This window comes from Strix aluco, chromosome 26 (assembly GCF_031877795.1).
Source record: "Strix aluco isolate bStrAlu1 chromosome 26, bStrAlu1.hap1, whole genome shotgun sequence".
Taxonomy (NCBI): domain Eukaryota; kingdom Metazoa; phylum Chordata; class Aves; order Strigiformes; family Strigidae; genus Strix; species Strix aluco.
The window spans coordinates 269,419-287,760 of record NC_133956.1 but is presented as its reverse complement, the minus strand read 5'-3'; the positions used below and the strand labels follow the sequence as shown (position 1 = coordinate 287,760).

General features: G+C 39.8%; 1 protein-coding gene across 1 annotated transcript in view; it reads right to left on the bottom strand.

The window, feature by feature from the left end:
- RRAGC (Ras related GTP binding C) overlaps window positions 1–18,342 on the bottom strand; it is a 234,418-nt gene that overhangs the window by 6,083 nt on the left and 209,993 nt on the right. Inside the window, exon 14 of the transcript XR_012626435.1 lies at window positions 7,602–7,745. The gene's annotated coding sequence lies outside the window, so the exon portion shown is untranslated. The remainder of the gene's footprint in view (window positions 1–7,601; window positions 7,746–18,342) is intronic.

The following is an 18,342-nucleotide window of genomic DNA, read 5'->3' as shown; positions in this document are numbered from 1 at the left end:
TCACACTATTTCAATGGAGAGTTAAATATTATTTTTTTTCCCCTGTGACTTCTCTACACTGTCTCCCTGAATTGTCTAGTCCAGTCAGTTTGTGTGGGCTGTGACCTCTTAGTTCTCTGCAGGCCACAAGATCATGACCTTATGAAAACTGTTTCTCTTTCTTCTGCCACTGTGAATCATACTAGGTTAGTGGAGCAGAAATTTTAGAGAGTTATCATTATTTTTGGAAAAAACAATTCAACTATCAGATCAGAACAGAAAAGGCAATTTACCTATCATGAGTTTGGATATATATACTGTAAAGATCTTTATCTGCTCTAAATGGCAAACTGAAAAGAACGGCTAAATGTTGGCTTGCTTTTGGATCCTAGTGTATTTCCTCCTCCTTCTCCCTCTTCTTTCTAAATATCAGTAGCAATTTGAAAAAAAAAAAATCACAAAAGCTACTCATAGTTTGTGCAGTTCTCAAGTTGTCTGGCATGTTAGACAGTAAAATAATGTTTTGCATCCAACAACACTAGCAAAAACCACCCGAGACTCTCCATTAATGTTAACGTAGCTATATTAAGAGGATTCGCCCCAAAACCTTTGACTACATTCTGAAGGGAAAACCAGTATTATCAAGCCCTGTTTTTATCTTTATTAGCTTTTTCTTTACTAGCGCTACCCTCTTTTTTTTCAGCTCCACTTCAGTGACCATATATAATCACAGAAATTTATTTTACATTCAGCCTTTATATCGTTCCCTGGTCCCTTTGGGCTGCTTCTAGTACCTCCCTACTCGCTGTTCCAGAATATATTATAAAAGCAATTTTGGCCAACTGCTCCCACAAGAGTGGGCCCTTGTCAATGCATTGTGGTGATCTGGCTGAATGAAGGAAGGGGACTCTATTCACGTTTCCTTCATGCCTGATGCACAACGCCACCTCAGAAAAATTGCTTTCAAGTGCTTTATTTTGACTATGGTAACACAACTTCTATTTTTGTTGGGTTTTTTTGCTTTACAGAGTCACAAAGATCTCCTCTGGAAGATTAAAAACGAAGTCTGAAAGAATTAAATTGATTAGAACTGGCTCTCAGATGATCTGGTAAGGGCTCTTCTAACTCAGATCTTACTTGCTGCGGCATCCCCTGTTCGCAGGCAGAGCGCAGTTTCAGCTCACCCTCTCATACACACTGTGCGTGCACAGTTTGCACAGTTGCACCACAAATTAAGAATGTACGCACCTACAAATAACAAAATGCCTGTGCAAAATTTCAAGTCAATTAGGCTCATCCAGGCTACTTAAACGCATGAAGAAGATACCAACTGAATTTAGTTTGCTCTCGGTTGCACACAGATTAACAGTCTGGTGACCACTTCAGTACTAGTACGGCTGTTTTGTAAATGCTTTCATACTGCAGCATCCCACATCTAAGTGCATGTACTGTGATTTTGCAGTAGAAATCAAAAAATCATCTTGAAACAAGCATCTGATATGACTTGAAAAAAGGTTGAAATATGCAGAAATGCACGGATGTCAGGTCAAGAACACTGACACCAGTTAATTAAATGTTAAGCTCAGTGGTAGTCATTTGGGGTTTTTTTCCCTCATTTTGTTTCACAGGGCATCATTATTCTAGTGCAGAAACGATTTCCTTTTAGCCACTACCATTGTGTGCAGTAGGTTAGTCTCAACCTGGTTGACAAGATATTTCATAATTTATAAGGTTTTTTTGGTGTTTTTTTTCCCACATGGTTATGGGGCTTTAATGCCACTACTTCCACCTGCAAGAAGCCAAGTACCTTCCTCATATTCTTCAGAGTGGTATAAAAACAAACTCTACAGAAGGCAGGCTCCTATCAAAAGCTGGATTGAAAAATATAATGCAGACAGGTTGGAAACATGCAGCTTGTAATTATACCTATAACAATAACTTACAACAGACATATACAGAAATCATAGAAACATAGACTGCTTTGGGTTGGAAGGGACCTTAAAGATCATCTAGTTCCAACCCCCCTGCCCCAGGCAGGGACACCTTCCACTAGACCAGGTTGCTCAAAGCCCCGTCCAAGCTGGCCTTGGTTTTATAGCCTTGGCATTGCTAAAGTTGTGAGGAAGCTTTCTGTGGTTAGAAGACCAATCAGTGATAATAATTGAGAGACTATCCTTATATGGGAATTTATGTTACATGGATCTTTCTTGGTCCCCAAACTACTTTGAGCTGAAAATGCACTTAAGAAACATGGGATGTAGGATTAGAATGTGTTATGATGATTGGATGTAGAAGCCTCAGTTTTGTGTCTCATTTTCATTTTAAAATATTTTGTGTTTGTTTTCATTCTGGCTTTACTTTCTCCAGTCCTGCATGCCAACTGATGATAAGTCTCACCATTTCTTGGCCAAATGAATAATACAGCTGCACAGGAGTCATGAGAGTACTTTTAAATGTATACTGTGCTGTCATATACACTGTCTCATCCTTGATAAAACTAGAGGTGAGCTTGCAGCACAGACTTCGGTGAGAACGTTGCCTCTGGCATATCCAACAGGAGTTGGTAATGTTAAGGAAAGATTATTCTAACAGGACAGGCAAGCCTGGTTCTCTTCTCCAGTGTTACAAATAAATGGTGAAACTGCATGGTGAGTTTTGCATTACTTCTATAAACTGTCTTTGAGAGGACCACTGAAATTGAGAAGTGCTATTGTCAAGATTTTACATGTGAGGTTCTGAAACACAGGGGCATTACAGTTTGGTTAACCCACAAAGAAAGTGAACAGGGATTTCCTATTAACAAGAAACAGAACTGCAGTACTCAGAATGCTACACTAGTAGTTCAAACATTGTCTCAGACATCCCGTGTGCTTTCATTTCCCCTCCTTTGGCATCTGGAAGCAAGAGAGGAGAAAGGCTAGCAGATTGGCCTTCAGGTGCCAGCAAAAGCATTCTGGGGCAGAGACTTCTTCCGGGACAACTGCTCAGAGCTCCATGTTTCTTTCGATAACAAGGGAATTTTTTCTTATTGATTGCTTTTTGCAATTGAGCTTACCAAATAGAGCTTCCCTCAAATGATTCCTCCAACTAATCTGATAGAAAACTAACCTTGTTATATTTATTGACAGAACATTAAAATAAATATTATAGGTCTAGAGGGAATGTTTCAGTTCATTGATTTTTTTTTTTTTAAGGAAATAACATATGCCCTTGGCATATTATGCTGGGAATAATCTGAAAAAATGCTTACCTTGTTCAAAATTCATCTCAAAACCAACTTCTTCCAGTCCCCAAGGAGCAGGCACCCTTTTGAATAAATCTGATCTTGAGCAAACAAGCAATTTGCAATTTTAGTTGTTTGCAGAATTCTCCTTCTGTGCTTGTTCAGGAAATTAAAAGAAACCAGTTCATGCTTTTTGCTGCAGCAGTGTGAAGACATGAAGTTTGGGGGGATGTAATTTGTTTCTTAGGGGAATGGGTAGGGCTTAGATTCAGCTATTGGTAGTTTAATGCATTTCACGGAGTATTTCAGTATCCTTCACTGCTTGCTCCAAGTAGACTGCTTCTTCCAAGGCTTGTAGTCAAGACACTAGCCTAGCCAGCAACCTTACTTCTCATAACTCTGCTTTGGAACCTTATAGCAGGATCATTCATTTGGCAGAGAGTGGGATGAACGATAAATAAATTAAAAGAGTTTTGGGGCCAAGGAGGAGAAGTGCACAGTGGAGAAGTGCTGAGGGCCCTTGAATGTAGGGGAAGAAACTATTTGAAAAATTGTATCATAGGTCTGAAGGAAAATCTATGAAGCTGAGCAGAATTTTGCTCAGTTTTGCTAAATATGGTACTTGGTATGAAAAACCTTTTCACAAATAAGGTAACACTTACATGCTTAAATGAGATTGTCTCTCTTCAACAGTATGAATTGAAGAGACATCACACACAAATAGACAAATGGCCTCTTTTGCAAGATTTATAGGCAACACACCAGTATTCAGTCAAATAACCTCCTAGGGCAGATTCTCTGACTTCCTAAAGACAATAATTTGAAATAATATGAGATGATAAATGCAAATATATTGCAGTGCAATGCCACAAAGCTCCCCAAAACACTGTCACTTTCATTATCCAAACAGCCTGACGTTACCTATTTCACTATGAGGACCTAAAAAGACACTAATTTTTTTAGAGGTTTTAAAACCTGAAACTAGACCTCAGAACAGAAACAAACAGAAAAAACCTCAACCCAAACAACCACAAGATATTACAGTTAGAAGTCTATACTGCATGTGAAAGCCCACTGCAGAAATGCTACAAGCTGCATCTCAATTTTATTTACCTTGAGGGTCTCTCACCAAGTCAAAAACATTGCTAAAATTGTGAGGAAGCTTTCTGTGATTACAAGACCAATGCCTACTTTGACCAGAGACAGAATATGATTATACTCCTCCCACAGGACCAAGCATGAATCTCATCTGTACATGGCTCCTAGCTAAAGAGCATTGCTACCGAAAGTAACTTATTCCTTGCCAGGGGTTACATCCAGTGTCTTTTCTGTGGACATTATGTATAGAGACTTTGTACACTACTGAAAAAAGAGACAAGTGAAGCCTTCTGGATAGTATCTGCTCATGAAGAACTACAGGATTCTTTTCAGCTCTGTTCATTGTTACAGCTTTACTTACTGAGCATGCAAACTCAGAATTCTTGCCATAAAGAATTGTTTTGTACAAGTTTTGCAGCAATAATGATTTCTTCCCAGCATACTGTGTTTTGACTAACCTTGAAGGGTATTTATGAATTCACACTGTCCAGGACTGCTGTATGCAGATTAAGCCACTGCTTTTGATGCAATTTTTCTTACTGTCACTGTAAAACTATTCGACAGAATGAACACTTATTAAGAAAGGAAAACAAAAAGTACCTCTTATTGCAAAGCTGGTTTTCATTTGGTGTTCATGGTTCCTAGTTACTCACTAACTGTCCCTCACTGGAGATGCATATGGTTTTCCCAAATATTGGTGAAGGCTCTTTTAATGGTCCCAGTGAAAATGTTTTGTAAACAAGCACCATCATAGTTTCTTTCTGCTGTCTGTCTTGTGTCTGTTTGCTCAGTATGTCTGTACATACACATGGACAGGGGAATGGCCCATATTTCTCAAACATTTCCATTTAAGACAGCACAGTCTCTCTGCACTCTGTCATTTGTACTTCAGAATGTGGAGAGTTAGTGTAGGAAGAAATGGAGAACTGTATGGTCACTTTCTAAAACTCTTTTCTGATCCTTATGTAAAGGATGGCAGTCCTCCTCACGAGCAGTAGACAAACTTGCTTCATATATTGACTTGAGCACATACTGACTATCAGTGTGTAACAGTATAAAGTATCCTTTATAAAAACAGAAATCCTTCAGGATCTACGCATGACCTTTTAACATCTATATTTACTGGGAAATATAGAATAGTTCCAGTTGGAAAGGCCCTACAACGATCACCCAGTCCAACTGTCATCTGGTCTGAAAACAAAGAAAGGGAAGTGCTATGATCAACGTGTAACTTTGCGCCTTGTACACTGCCACCTCGTGGTAATTCAGACCCACATTTTAAAACTACATGAGCCCCAAACACTAAACATCCTCTTGAATATGAAAAGGCAACAGTATTTCCTGGCATCATCTCCTAGAAGCGTCAATAAGCCAAAATAAGCATGTAAATTATACAAACCCCAGGGTTGCTTTCTAAAGGAACTGCTCTTGTTGCATCATGTAGTGGCTGCCTCAAAAGACCAACTCACTAATTTCAAGCTTTTCCATACACAGACAGCACTGATGGTCTATAAATTCCTACAGCACCATTCATGACAGAGTCATTAAGAGGGCTGTATACCGAAAGGTAGATCATCATTTAAAATGCCATTTTAGATAAAGCTACATTGAAGCAAGGCAGTCAAATGACTTTTCTGAACACCCAGCTGGGTAGAAATGGAAATGGGAACCACTGGAGCTGACTGTGGTAACATTTACACTAGACCAAACCTGCATTAACTACAGTAAATTTGAAATCTTCACATTGGAATAAGGACAAGACACTTGCCTGTAAGGCTGGTAAGGAAAAAAGAGCAGGAATACCTTTAGGAAATTGAAAACCAAGCATTGCCACATCTCCTTGCACATGCTGAAGTCCTTCTGAGGTAGGGCTAACACCCTTTTGCTTGCTGGCATGCTCATCAGTGAAAGCACTGTCACTACAGCAGAGGGTTGGATTAGTCTGGTGGCCAACCCATCCTCCTGCACTGCAGGAGCAGCTCTGGAGCAATACTGTACACAGATGCAGTACAGTGGCACCTTCAGCATTTATGTTGCCCCTGTAAATTGGGGACAGAGGAAATAAGCACTTCTTACCCACACAATGCTGTGCTTTGTATTATACCAAGTCAGATAAATCAGGATGTGGATTTCACTCTGCTTAGCTCCTCAGTCCATACTCTACACCACGACATTACATGTACTGATTAACGCACTCCCTTTGTACATATGTAAATAACAGCTGTTGATGATGACATCTTAACGATATCTTGAAGAGGAGCTCTTAACATCTGTGAAAATATGAAATACAGAGACTTAAACTAATGAAATAAGACTGTAGAGCTGTTCAAAAGGGGTCTGTCCTAATACCAGTGCCAGCAGCCATAACAGCAAAATCAGGAAATACAGTGAATATACCAAGACAAACTAAAGCTGCATACAACTCCTAATTACGTGTCTAACACACACAAGAAAGACCGCAATAACCACTGAAACCTTGTTTCCCCTAGATACTTCCCAACCTCCAGCAACCTGGTGCAATTCCTTTTCTTCAGGAATTGGTCCATTCGTTTTTGAAAACATATTGGCTTTGAATTGAGGTAAAAGGGAACAGAGGGACAGGTCACCATTTGGCGTGAACTGGCACAATTCCATGGACTCTACTGGAGATACACAGGTTTGCAGCACGTAGCGAGCTGGACCAGTGTGTTCAACAAAGAGAATTTGCACTTTGTGTGTTTAAGAAAGACCAGCATCTGGGCAACAATATAAATTTAGGTATATCTTTACTCAAGTTTTTCTGTAGCGTCTTGCTCCTCTATATTTCAAAGGTAATTCCCAAGAATTGTTCAAATGATAAAAAAGACAGCTACTGCCACTTTTTGATGCTTTGAAAATGCAGCATTGAGGACAAGTCAAATATTTTTTGCAATACTTTTTCTAATAGTGGTTTTGGAGTTATGCGAATTTCTATTTGCATACGGACTTAATCACACTGCTGCACATTTTGCCTTCTAGAACCTCGGGTAATTGGCAGCACAAGGCAACCCTTTACAATGTAATACCTTATGCTGGGCCACCATACTGTGAGACCACAGAGTTGATAACTCACCTACCAGGAGTTGACAGACTACACTGAAAATTGGAGGGGGAAAAAAAAAAGAAAGAAAGAAAGAGGGGGAGGGAGACGAAGAAATACATTTTTAAAGATAACCTGGAGGCAGATATAATATTTATACTTATTTATCCTCACAGCACAATCATAAGCCCCAAAACATGTCTAATGAGGTGGAATTGCAAAATGGCCATGAGTCCTACTTACTTGGCTTCTCAGTGGTCTCTTAGCAGTCACATGAATCTGTATTTTTCAACTATGTGACTGCTGCAGGCAAAACTCATATAAGTAAGAGTGAGAGTCACAGCAAGTCCTTAACTCCCAGTGGTATTCATCCACAAAAATGCCAACCTAGGAAAAATGAGAAGACAGACAAAAAATGTTGCAGGGGCAATTAAGCACTGCAGACAACTGTACTTAATGCTTGGTTCACATTTGCAGGGTATCCTCTGCTTACATGAACTTTCATTCACAGCTTTCCTCAACTCTCTGAATAGCCTCAACTCGAAGTCTTCATAAAGAATCAGAAATATGAAAGAAATCAAAATGTGTCAGAGAGTTCTTCAACATCATCACAGAGGAACGAGCCCCAGTCTGGTCAGTATCGTCTATTCCACCTGCCATTCAGCAGAGTCCAGCTTTATTTCAAGCCCTTTTAGAAAGTATCAGATACTTCCTAAGACCTCTGGATTTTTGTACTGATGTCATCTAATCTGTACATTAGACCAGCTGCTGAGTTAGAACTGTTAGAGGTTCTAAGGTGACCAGGTTACCCATCACGGTTTCCAAGAGATTGTCCCAGACTCCCAATGTGCTGAAAACATTTCCTTTTGTCTGAATATCCTGATTCATAGAATCATAGAATTAGAAGGTTGGAAGGGACGTTTAAAGGTTATCTTGTCCAACCCTCCCTGCAGTGAGCAGGGACATCTTCAACTGGATCAGGCTGCTCAGAGCCCTGTCCAACCTGACCTTGAACATTTCCAGGGATCTGGAACCTACCACCTCTCCAGGCCAACCTGTGCCAGTGTTTCACCACCCTAATTGTAAAAAATGTCTTCCTTGTATCTAGTCTAAATCTTCCCTCTTCAGTTTAAAACCATTACCCCCTCTCCTATCACATACCCCCTCTCCTATCACAACATACCCTGCTGAACAGTTTGTCCCCATCTTTCTTATAGGCCCCCTTTAAGTACTGAAAGGCTGCAAAAAGGTCTCCCTGGAGCCTTCTCTTCTCCAGGCTGAACAACCTCAACTCTCTCAGCCTGTCCTCATAGGAGAGGTGTTCCATCCCTCTGATGGTTTTTGTTCTTTCTTAGATGTCAGATTTGCAGCACTTTAGAACCAAAAAAATTCCCACCAAAAAAATAAATCAAGCTACCTATAAGGCATCTTTGGCATTGTAGAAGTATGAGGATCCAAGCTGAGCCAGCTAAACACCACTTTTTCACTTGGACACCAAAACATTCTGCTGTGGTTCTGAGCTGTGGCTTCCAGCAAGAGCAGAGAAAACTGCAGTTGCTTCAGAACATTTGGAGTTAGTGATGGACATGTCCAACTACCACAACGTAGGCACTGGAACTGGGGAAGTTTGGCTCAAAGATTAGTTCTGTAGATTAAATTAGCACTGTAGTGATTACTTCTTCCCTCTCCAAATTCTAAAATTACTCACCTCTTGTTAAAGGCTTTTCAAACATGTTTTAGCTTGGCAATTCACATACTCCATGCATAGGTACCACCCAGCTGATCAGGGGATGCATTCCCAAAATGAACTTTCAAATGAGGAAGCAGGGTCAGAAAAAAAGGGGGAGCAACTTCCAGGATACTGTAGTATGGCCACAGTAATAAATCACTTATCACAAAAAAATGCACTTTGCAGGTTGAAATTAGAAGTGTAAGGGAAAAATTTAAACCCACAGCTACAGAAGTTACTGACAGTTTTAGCTGTTACTGTTTGAGTACCTTCAGAAGTGACTATCAAGTCTGATCCTGCCATGACATCTGAGAACTCCCAAGAGGCAACAGTTCTGACAAACTGTCAGAGCCATGAACACCCTTAATTCCAGCTGAAGTACCACAGGTGCTAAGCACCAGTGCACACAAAAGTAGCACTTCTCTCAGTCTCTGCACTAAAGGGTTTATGTGACTTATTTTCCTCATTGCAATCTTTGTTGCAGGTTCAGATACATAAAAACTAGAAATTAATACCTACTAAAGGCTGCAGAAGACAGTGTGAAGCTACTTTTTAAACTATTACATGAATGACTCATTCACATTTACTTGGAATAGGCAGCCTGAGATGGCAGAAATAGATCCCCAAGAGGTATCATGTCATAATGCTTGTGCACTGAAAAGATGCATTCTAATCTCCATTCATACTTGGCATCACAATTAGATTTTGTAATCTGTAAGGTTAGTATCTTTCAAATTTTCTTCAACATTGCAGATTTCTGTTTTCCATCCAATTTATAAGCCCTTTTAAAAGACAGTAAAAATAATCTTTATCCTTTCTCTTTGGAAAGCAACAAAAATGTTCTCCTCCTCTTTGAACATTATTTTTAGATGTTTATGTAACTAAATAATAAAGATAACAGAGAATTTACATTAATCTGATACAGAGCTGATTTGGTGTTGGCTTGAATTCCTGTGAGGTACAAGATGACCTGCTGTGTAATGTAACAGACTGAAACTGGGTGGTGCTTTACGATGTTTATAATTAAAGAAATACTTAACTGTTTCCTGGGATATGACAAATCAGCCTTTTACATTTATTTGTGATCTCCTGCAGAAAACAGAGTACTACAAGTCTGGAGCCAATAATTTAGCTTAATCCACTTGATTTATTCACTGTGTCTTTCACTTCTAAGACATAATTTCAAATCTAGCCCAGACCAAACTGACAGAAAATCTTTGTGATCTGAGTCACAGGAAAGGTCACAGTTAAAGAATTTCCTAGGCTTTAGTCTGATTTGAACCAAGCAGCCTGTAACGTGGAATAAGTAACAGTCGTAACACCTACAGCCATGCAATCTCCTAGTATCCTTGATCTTCCTATGCAACGTAAGATTACTGACTGGGAGCCTAAAAATCTTCTAGTGAAGAAAGAATGTGCAGCTCCACTACAGACACAAGCCTGCTTGTTGTTGGACACCACTTCTGCTGGCCCCGTGACAACGGGATGGTTCGGTGGGGCGAGATGTTGCTCATCTGCTGCTTCCAACGTGCACTGGAGGCCCTCGTGTACTTAACTTGTGACATTACCACCCGTGTCTGGGGAGCTGACCTTTTCAAGCCAGAATGGCTGGCAGCTGTGACACGGGTTACATCTCTTCAGTGCAAAGTCTGCGACAGTCACTTGACCCTCCTTAGCAGTACGCGAACGCGTTGTCTGCGGACAGAGAGGGGAAAATGAAACCTCTCTGCTTTATGGATTCCTCACCCTATATACACTGAGCCATTCATCTTCGCCTGCGTGCCCCACATAGAGTCGTATTTCTGTACCTGAGGGGGCTGTAAGGAGCTTATTTATTATTTGTTTTCATTTAATGATCTCTGTCATTCTCCCCTAGGAATACCCATACACACTATGCAAATCATATTAAGCCCCTGGCAATAGTGAGAATGCCTTGAACAGAAATATCTGGTACATCAGCTCTTTGAATGTAGGCAACTTGCTTACTGAACTAAGTCCTCCCCTGCGCTTCCCCTCCCAGCCACCTTCATTTGCTGATAGTGTCATTCCCCTCCTTGACTCACAGTCTTTTCTAGGAATTAGTCAGGGCTTGCTCCAGAGTCTCTTTCCCCCTAACTGCAGCACTGAGGCCAGCAGTTTCCAAACGGTGGTCTGCAAACCCCCTCAGCTCTACAGAAAGCAGGCTGTTGTCACACCAGAAGAAAAGCAAACCAAACACTTCTCTAGCAACTATAACTTAGGCAATGACTTTGACTGGGTGATATGGGCACTGTATGATCAAATACCTGAGGCAAGAGCGTGAAAGAGGAGGTCAACACATCATAATTAACCCCTATCTTAAAAGTGCATCCCTAATATGGAGAGAAGGTGTGAGAATTGACAAGAATTCCTTCTTTCTAACCACAGCATTGCAGAAATTTAGGGACAGTGGATTGACCCTGAGACTTAGAAATGTGTGTTTCTTCACAATGACTTCTTCTATAACCTTTGCCAATTCACTTAGCCTTTCTAAATCACATTTTCATATCTGTGACCCAGGGATAAAAACCATGAGTCCCCTCTGTAAAGATCAGTAAGGTCTGAATTGCAAACAAAACCATGACCATAGTAAGAATCACTGCTTTTTCAAGGGAAAAAATTGATGTTTCTCATAACCCCTTGTCACGATCCTTGTAGTGCCCAGAGTGTGACAGCCTTGCTAAAAGTCAGGTCTAACAAGTCAAATAGCACTTTCAAATGCATTATTTTGAAAATATACACTACACTTCAACTTATCCTTTGTTATCCTTATTACTGTCTCCTTTTAGCTCTCTGCATTGCTGCTTTGCTATTCTAGTCCACATGATCTGCACTTTGATTAATTAATTTATTCTGATTATTTAACTCTTTTTTCATTTTTCCATGTTCTTCTTCCTTGATTTTCCTTCCCTTATTTCCCTGTCAGTCTTTTTCTTTGTATCTCTTTCTATTTCTGCTCTCAAGTAATTGTTTTTCTTTTCATCTCTGCTTCTTCCATTTATTATCTTCATATACAGAAAAATATACACTAATACCTCCAGGGAAAATAATCCACAATGCAGACACTCAGTGAGAGAAAGGAGATCCAAAGAAGCTGCAGTACTGAAAGAGATCTAGCAGAGACAGCAAACTGAAGATTAGATATGGTTTTGCAAGAAGATACAGCAAAAAAGGCTAATGAAATCTTGTCAACACATGCAGAGACATCACCTCGTGTTACAGACCAGAGAGATTTAAATCTGGTCTCATAGGGATTTCTTGTTAGCTCACATGGAATACTGCATTAGGTTGTATGTAATACGCTGCCTCAGCAATACACCTGTCTATCCAGGTATTTATATAAACAGTATCACCAATATTCACTACAGAACCAACAACAACCTAAAGGGAATTTAAACAAGATCAACAGAAAAACAACAAGAAGCTGAAAGGACAACTGCAAAAAATGATGGAAAATGCTGAATAGCACTCTAAGCTTGGTCAGGAAGGGGTTAAAAGAGCTCACCAAAAATTGGCAAATATAGAACATATCTGATTATCAAGGAGGGAGAAAGGCATTTTCACACCATACACAAAGAGAAAAAATGAATCCAGGCTAACCTAGGTTAAATTTAATGAAAAACTTCAGGCTGTGCAAGAGTCTCTCCAGTGAGAGGCTTGCAAGAGCCATCGTTTGGGACTTTAATGGCAAGATACAGATTTTTTTTTTTTTTTTTTAAATTGTCCTCAACCATGTGCTGAGATGCTACACTTCAAGAAATGTTTCTATTAGAAACAGTAACTTTTAGTTTAACTTGCAGCCAGAAATATCTCTCTAAAATAGTTAAGTCAACAAGAAGCTCATTTTAGTGACCTTCCAGATTCACTCTCAGAGAAATCAACACAGGATGAAAACATGGAAGTTCTCTTCCATTCAGCAGCAGTAATGTTGTTCAAGATGCATGTTCAACCTTGGAGCATAATGAGTTTCATCTGCTGCTTGATCATGCTGTAAGTCAGTGTTAATAAAAATATACAATAAATAATTAACAGTAATTCAAATATTCATATGTTGTGGGGGGCAAGGCCTTTTACCAGACAGTTGAAGATACATTAGTGAACCATGATATATCTCACGAAGGTTAACTTTATCCTAAAAATGCTATCCTAGTGCATAGAGTAATAAGATATCAGAATGGTCATCAGACGGTTTGCTAATATATAACTACAATATTCTTACTTGATAACCTACAATTTCAGAAATGGTTGATTCATATAAGCAAGCTTTAAAAAATATTGGACACATTCATTTCATTTGACTAATGCTGGTATTACGCATTTTTTTATTTTTTATTTTTTTTTTTTAAAAAGCATTCTTTCTTTTTTTATCCAGGAAAGCAATTTTTCTTCCACAGCATGGGAAGTGTCACCTCAAATTGTCACTTGAAGGTAGAATTGCTCCTGAGCCAAATGATACTGTATATAACTGCAAACATCATCTCCCCCAGGTGACTTCAGGAGCTATGGTTTCCTTTTCTGTAAGTGTTCAGATATGTGGCTTTGCCTCTGGAGCTGAACAGCAAGCCAGTATTGAGTGTATGCTCTCCTACCCATATGCACATGTAACTTGGTATTAACATGATCCATACCTACACAGCAATAATACTGAACAAAAAATGTCTTAGTCTAAATATAGAAGTGATGCTGGAAAAAGCTCTACCGATCTCCCTCTGCATGGAGTCTTACTAAGAGAGTCCTCTCGCGGGTGAGTATGCAATACTGACAACGAATTGGATTCAGTGGTGCTATTACCCCCCTACTATGAAAATGCAATATGAAAACATTCTTAAGTGTTTTGGAGAAAACACAATGAGCTAATACTTAAATTTTTTAAAAAAATCTGAAATACAGAAAGTAAAATTTTATAAATGTGAAGAGTCAATGTTGCAATAGCATTGTTAGTTCATTTGCATTTCTCATCTGTAATATTGACTACTCAAGCTTTTCTCATTAAATGAACGGTCTGCTGCCTTTCAGTTCATGTTAAATTTATTTACTAGAGTATACAAGACAGACTTAGTAGTTAAAGAAAGGAGGTATGGTTAGCCAGGCCACCCTGTGATACCATTGAATACTTGGCTTTTGCAAAAAACCCCCAAATAAACAGAAAACCAAACTCAGGTTTTCACATAATGAAAAAAATAATTTCTTCATAATACAGCTGCAGAGGATGAGCAGTAGTAAGTGTAATCAGGCTTCCAACAAGGAAATTAATCACAATTGCCATCTCTAATTGATTTGGCATGTGTGGTCCAGCACAGTTCAGCCATGCTGCTCCAGCCCTTGGCGTTTGATGGCCATGTGTTCAGGTCCTAGTTCAGAACATGAGGACTTAGGGCCAAACTGATGAGTCTGCAGTTCTCAACTCATTTCAGGAGGGACTTTTACTCACCTCTTTACAGAACATCCTATTTGCTTTAATAAGAAGTTAAATACCTGCTGTTAATGCAGGTATGGCTGCCCAGTATCCAAGAAGAGAGAAAATGTGACTTGACATAGTGTATCTGTTGGACATTTTCAGAACAGGACTTCTGCAGAAGCAGAGGCAGGACTTCTGTTAAGCTTTTCAAAACAGCTCCTATGAGGAAGTTTTTGGTTTGCTTCTCCCTCACATTTTTTCCCATGGTAAGACCCCAAGTGCTATGACCTTCTGCACAGAACACAAAGCGTTGTTCCTGCAATTCATTTGGAAGTGTGCAACACTGACAAACAGCATTCAAAGCATCTTTCAGGAACTAGGTCTTTTTTTTTTTTCCCGTTATCCTGCTAGTAAACCAACAGAAGAGCTCATACAGGGCGAGCAGAAGGAGGAGCTCACTGTAGGACAGCTGTCTCCACTCACATGTACCTGGGTTCATCCTGACAATTTGGCACCACTTTGTACACTGACTAGGGACACACCAGCTCCTATTCAGGAATGGAGACAAACCTTTTCCACCTTTTATTCTTGATCATACATTTCCATCAATATTATTTGTTCTGAATTAATCCACAGCTAATCAACAACTTCACAAAGGAACAACACACCAAATAGCAGGTTTTGCACTTACTTCCTAATCCTTCTTCTGTCTCCCATTATATGTAATAAGTGTGTATGCATTCCATATTTGGAGTGAGCAATTAGTCTAAGGTTTGCACAAAGGAAAAAGAGAATGAAAATCCAGATTTCATTCCCGAGTTTGCTACGCTAGTGGGCAAAGTACTGTCTGTCTCAAACAGCCCACCCATATAAGAGGAGTAATTAACTAGCAAGTGACAAAGTTGAATTTGTAAAGTGTTTCGAGATCCCTGAATGACCAACACTAGGGAAAAAAAAATAAAAAGTACTACTGCACGTGAAAAATCACAGCTATATGGATACAGGAATGTCATTTTTGTATTAAAAACAAAAGCAAGAAAGAAGGATTATGTTACTTTTCTTGAATGGTTACAAGATATTTGTTACCAGAGCTTATGCCCTGACAGGCTTGCCTTTCACTGAACTATTTTTTTAAAAAAAAAATGGGTTGAAGAATCACTTTTAAAATCAGGTAAGGTGTATTTCCAAGTTCATCTCCCAAACCTGTGACACACCCTTTAAGTCACCTTGCTGGTATTCAAAACCTCTGTTAAGTCTGCCCTGTTGTAATTACCGGGCAGCCACTGCCTCAGGATAAATCTAATAGACTTTTTGCACTGTCAGATTAAAACTTACCTATCAACTCACTGCAGTGCTTTAGCTCTCTCTAAATCTGTACTTGGGAGAGAATTTATGACCAGGAATCACATTTTGCAAAATGATTAAAGTTACCAAACATCCATAAAAAGTTGCAGTTGTAGATATCATTTTTTTGAAAGTCTGCTTAATTTATGAGAGGTGGAAGGTTTATTGTCATTTAGAGTCCACAGTGATGCAGCAATTTAGCATTCTGCTGAAGCTATACACAGCTGCTGTCTCATTTATGATTTTTACATGTTTTTAAATTGCCATGTTTGTAGCTGGGGGTGTCTGCATACTGGGAAGGGGGGAGGGGGAAACAGAGGCTCCTTATTGTTCCCTGCCCTACTGTTAAAATGCGAAGCAGGTCATGTTCCTTCTAACAAGATTGTGAACTATGCAGTGAGCTTCAGCACTTACTCTAAAGACAGTGTCCCTCTTCTCTCCTCTCCACCCTACCCCGAGTTCTGCAGTACAATAAAATTAAACCCACATGTCACTTCCCCTGCTGCCAGTCCAGCACTGGAGGTCCTACACGCTGCAAGGACAATGAACTGCCACATGAACACAAATGGGAAGCGTTGGTATTCTTACCCACATTACAGGCAGCAGAGGAAAGGAAGGTTTCCATCATCAGCTTATGGCCAATTGCCTATCATCTCAAAGTAACAGATGAAGTGCTTCTCTGGATGTTAAATCCACACTGTGATGTCAGGTTCTCTGTGCGGGGGGAACTGCAAGCTTCCGAAGAGGACAACGCTGTCTCTTTAAGAGCTACAATATAGACCCGTTCAGTCATCCCGACAATCTTCCTCATGGCTTCAGACTTCCTCCCCTTAGATGACTTCCTGTTCTCTTCTAGATCTCGCACTGCTGACCTCTCAGTCCCCTTCCACCCAGGTATGTACACGTTGAAGCCTGTCAGATGGCAGCACTCCAACAGGCTTATCACAAGATCAGAGAGTTGTTGGGGTTGGAAGGCACCTCTGGAGGTTGTCAAGCAGGGCCACCAAGTGTCAGCCGCCCAGGACCATGTCCAGACAGTTTTTCAATATCCCCAAGAATGGAGACTCCACGACCTCCCTGGGCACTCTGTGTCAGTGCTCGGTCACCCTCACAGTAAAAAAGGGTTTCTTGATGTTCAAGTGGAGCCTCCTGTGTTTCAGTCTGTGCCCACTGCCTCTTCTCCTGCCAGTGGGGCTGAGAAGAGCCTAGCCCTGTCTTCTTCACATCCTTATACACTGATGAGATGCCTCCAAGCATCTGCAGCTTAACAAAGACTGCAATGTCATCAGGTCAAAAGTAATACTTCTGCTGCTCATTTGCACCTACAGCTTGGTGTGAATAGGCAACCCAGTATAATACCAGGTAATGGAATGGCATCTTTCTACGTTTAGAGATGTATGTATCAAAGGCTAAGAAGCTCTTTATATTGTTTACAGTTCAAGCTTCTGATTCTGCATGCAGGTCAGTTCCTTGAGGCAAATTCACCCTGACCCTTCAATAAACTTTGACAGAGACCTGCAGAGTTTTGATTAAACGGCAATTAAAGCTACCAACACTTTGTTAAAGACAGACAATGACAATTGAAATTGAGTCAGTGTAAATGCTGGACGTGGAAAATGTGCAAATGACCATTTGGAAAATGTTTATTTATTATCTATTGCTTTAGAAGATTTACTCCCATTTGCAAATTGAGCCAGTTGTAGAGATGAGATTGGACATAAAATGTCCTGATCACCATCCATGTCCTTCCAGCTGCTCTCCATACAGTTTGCAGCTTGTTAACTGAGGTTCTGACAAGCATCAGCACTGCCATGTGCTCATCAAAACTGAACCATTGAGATTTCCAAGGTCAAACTAGTGCAACGCACAGAACTCCAGGCTGAGGTGTGCAATGGAGTAGAGCAGTGCCTCACCCATCTGCCTATCCTGCTATTATCAATAATTCCTTCATCTTATTTTGTGTTAGTTCATTTTCTCATTTTTCATTTTACCAAGCTAGACTTGTGTTTATAACTGAAAACTAATTAAAGACATTTTATCTCTGTAAGAAATCCAGTCTCTTCCCCTTGAGCATTATAATTTTCCAGCTTAATTGAATTCTACATTGTGTTTATGATGTAATTTTAAGAACCCCTAAAAAGAAATTCTAAAGGCTCTTTTCATTACTTCTGAATTTCTTTTGCAAAAGGCAGTGTTTTATCTATGGAGAAGGCTGGAGTTCCTGTCAATTGTAATAAAATCCAAATGCTTCTTAATAACTGGAGTGAAGTCAAAAGGAGCCACAACAATGAGGAATTTGAGATTAGCAGCAGTAATCATGGACTAATTGAAACAATAACCTATTAACTGGTGTCTTGGTGGTCCTTACAGACACAGGAAGCTCTATGTAACGGAAGCTGGCATTACTAAGCATATAGACTTGTCCTTCTTAATGAAATCCTTGTATCACCAGGAAGAGACCTCATACTTTCCCTTTCTGTGAGAATATAAAATGC